Below are 3420 nucleotides of genomic sequence, written 5' to 3'. Positions count from 1 at the left end.
TGGTAGGCTGCAGTCCATGGGGTCGCTAAGAGTCGGACACGACTGAGCGACTTCACTTTCACTTTTCACTTTCCTGCATTGGAGAAGGAAATGGCAACCCACTCCAGTGTTCTTGCCTGGAGAACCCCAGGGACGGGGGAGCCTGGTGGGCTGCCGTCTATGGGGTCACACAGAGTGGGACACGACTGAAGTGACTTAGTAGCAGCAGCGCACCGGCAGCTAAGGATCCCGCCTGCGTTGCGGGAGACCCTGGTTCCATTCCTGGGTGGGGAAGATGCCCTGGAGAAGGGAATAGGCTACCCGCTCCAGTATTCTTGGGCTTCCCCGGTGGCTCAGCTGGTAAAGAATCTGCCCGAAATGCGGGAGACGTGGGTTCGATCCCTGGGTCGGGAAGACGCCCTGGCGGAGGGAACTGCTACCCACTCCAGTATTCCTGCCTGGAGAATCCCATCGACAGAGGAGCTGGCGGGCTACAGTCCACGGGGTCTCACAGGGTCCGACATGACTGAGCGACTAAGCACAGCACAGACAAGACAGGGTTAGTGCCCCGCGGGAGGAGCGGCGTTGTGCCCTGGGGTGACTTCGGTCCTAACAAGGGTCTGAGCGCTGCCTGCCATAATTGCAGCCACGGACACCCTCATCTAGGAGCTGGGGGCTTGCGTCCTGTTCGGGGAGCTCCCGGTGGCGCGGAGCTCGGGGACCCGGAGTCGCCCGCTCTGCTGAGACTCTGTCCCCAGGGCGGGTGTTCACGGGAGGCTGGCGTGCCACTCTCGGGAACCTGGACCCCAACCCTCCGCTGACCCCGGGACGCCGTGTGCAGCCGCACTCAGAGCCTCTTTCCCTCTGCGAATTTTGGATTCACTTCTGGAAATTTTGGAGTGTCAGCTGCCTGCAGCAGCAAAAGGGGGTGGTGGAGGGCAAAACCCTAAAAATATGCGGATGTTTGGTGGCCCTGTGGGGAGCAGAATTGGGAAAGAGTTTCCCTGAAACTCTCCCCCTAAAGACTCCAGAGCTCCTCAGCTACAGAGAGTTAGGGGCCTTCCTGGCTGTCGGGTGTGGTAAGGAGGCCCTAGCACCCAGCACAGAGGCGAAGCTGGATGCAGGGAGGGGAGCGATGCTGTGTTTCTGACAAGGGGGTCCGCTCTGCCCGCAGCCATCACTGGGAAGTGTGGTCTGAGAGAGGGAGTCAGTGAATGCGTGGATAACACTTGCACTTTGGGTTGCTTCAAAAGAGCAACTTGCAAGGATTTCCTTTGAACCTGGTCCCAAGGGTGTGGTTACTGTAAGACAGACTTCAGGGAAGCATTTTTTAAAAAAGCAACTTTATCTAGTTATAATTCATATACCACACATGTGTGCAATTCAGTGGTTTTTCGTGTATTCATGGAGTTGTGCCACTGTCCCCACAACCAATTTTAGAGCATTGTATCACTCCAAAAAAAAAAAAAAAAAAATCTGTACCTATCAGCAGTATAATTCTCATTTTCCCCCAACCAAGCCATAACCGCCCCCCACCCCCCACACCCTTGGCAACTGCTCCTCGACTTTCTGCTGACGTTTCATATAAGCGGAAGCAGGCAATGTGTGTGGGCCTGCGTGACTGGCGTCTTTCACCTCCTGAGGTGTTTTCCAGGCTTATCCATTATGCACAGGACGCTCTATCCTAAGCACTGGGTGTCTCTCCCTCTGCCTGAGGGCCCTGAGCCAGGTGAGACCTGGACCTCCACTGCATCCCTGACCTCCTGGGGGTCCCTTTGAAAGGACAGAAGCCTCCCTGGTGGGGCCTCTCAGTGACACCCTGGGAAGGACTCCGTGGAGCCCGTCAGAATTCCTGGAGCAGTTTTGGGCAGGTCCCAAACTTTGGATGGATGGGAGGAGTCCTTTGGCGTGGATCCTGCTGCTAACGGTCCAGCTGTGGATTTCAGAGAGCTCCTGGGGCCTCCTTCCACGCAAATCTTGGGTTTGGGAGTCCACCAACGCTGGCTTTAAAGGATGGAGTGAGCAAATGGGTATGATAGGAAGGGCGCTGGAGCCAGCTTCAGCCCAGCAAAAGTCTCCTTGGGGTACACGCCCTTTGACTCTTAAATCCTTCCTCGAGTCACTTAGTAAAACACAGAGAGCTTTTGCCTGTTTTAAGCTGGGAGTCTGCAGTTCGTGACTCTATGAGCCACATATTTGCTGTCATTTTAATCCAAGCTCAACCAAATGACTGCTGTTTGCCCAGCCTGTGGAGTGTAGCCCAAGGTTCCTTTCAGGGATGAGGGCCTTCCTGTGTGCCTCAGGCTGAGGTGATGGTGTTTGAGCACCTCTGAGCTAACATTATCCGGGATTATGAGATGTGTAGACAGCAAACGGTAAAGGGCCGGGGGAGGGGCGGGGGGCTGGGGGGAGGTGAGAGGAGGAAAACCGAGGGCCAGGCCAGTAATCGGCGTCCTCTTGAGCAGCTTTGCTCCGCTGGCGATGGCTGTCAGGGAGGTCTCCGCTTGCGTCTCCTCTCCTGTAACTGAAAAAGCACGCAGTGCGGAGCTCTGCTACTCTTCTCTGTAGAGGGAGCCTTGTGAAGAGCGGGCCTCATCCTGGTCTCCTGGGGACGTGGGTGGGTGTGCGGTGGAGACTGGCGTGTATTTTGAGTTCCTGCCTGGGTCCCTGCCCTGTTCTCTCTCAGAAACACATGCAAGTCTCCCAGTTCCTCGTGGACGAAAATGTTGTCCTTCTTCTAAAGATAAGATCACCGAGATGTAAACTACCAGCCTGGGGTCCCAGAGCCGGCAAGTGGCAGAATCGGGATTAAAGTAATGTCTGCGTGAGACGTGGGCACTGCCCGTTGCGGGGCGGGGGCGGCGGGGCCGACAGGGGGCGTGGCCTCCGGGCCCTGTCCCCCCGCGGCGTCTCTGGGCTTCACGGGGTTCTCCTCCAGGAAGCAGGGGGACGGGCCCCTGCAGTGTCGCTTCCAGGCCTGGACTGACCCCGTGCAGACTGCACGGCAGCGCTGGGTTCTCTGCTCTGCTGCTTCCTTCTTCTCTTCACCTTTTCCCCCTTCTTTCTGCTTTCCCTCTTCTCTCTCTCTGCTCTCTGTTTTTTGGGGGGATTCTGACGAGGAAGGCTACAGGAATTTCTGACAACTTTTTAAGTCAGAGCTTAAGAGTCTAGACTTTGCATTTCTTCACGGTAAATTTTTTATTTAATTTTCACCTTATACTTCAAGGTCATTTTTTGAAATCAGTGCTCTTGATGAATTTTTCTGCCAGTGGGCCTTTGTGGGAACTCAAGGCAAGGGTCCCTGACTTCTAATTTTAGGGAGCTGTGTTTGGTTCTCCCTCCCCGCCACACACACAGAGGTAAGCTGAGCTATGAAAACTGATTAGAGAGAGGCTAGGCTTTGCTGAGCTTTTCCAAGTGTCACAACTTGTGTCTGTAGCT

General features: G+C 55.4%; 1 protein-coding gene across 6 annotated transcripts in view; it reads left to right on the top strand.

Annotated features, from left to right (window-relative positions):
* The window catches only part of COL14A1 (collagen type XIV alpha 1 chain), a 236029-nt gene that overhangs the window by 1202 nt on the left and 231407 nt on the right, over positions 1 to 3420 (top strand). Inside the window, exon 1 of one of the 6 annotated variants that reach the window (XM_086335694.1) lies at positions 2654 to 2792. The exons of the other annotated variants lie outside the window; for them this stretch is intronic. The gene's annotated coding sequence lies outside the window, so the exon portion shown is untranslated. Of the gene's footprint in view, positions 1 to 2653; positions 2793 to 3420 lie in introns of those variants that run through there. 6 annotated transcript variants of the gene reach the window in all.

The sequence above is a fragment of the Bos grunniens genome, chromosome 14, assembly GCF_055505025.1.
Source record: "Bos grunniens cultivar Pamir isolate PY7600 chromosome 14, Bosgru_T2T1.0, whole genome shotgun sequence".
Lineage (NCBI taxonomy): Eukaryota > Metazoa > Chordata > Mammalia > Artiodactyla > Bovidae > Bos > Bos grunniens.
This window is presented reverse-complemented; position numbering and strand designations above follow the sequence as displayed.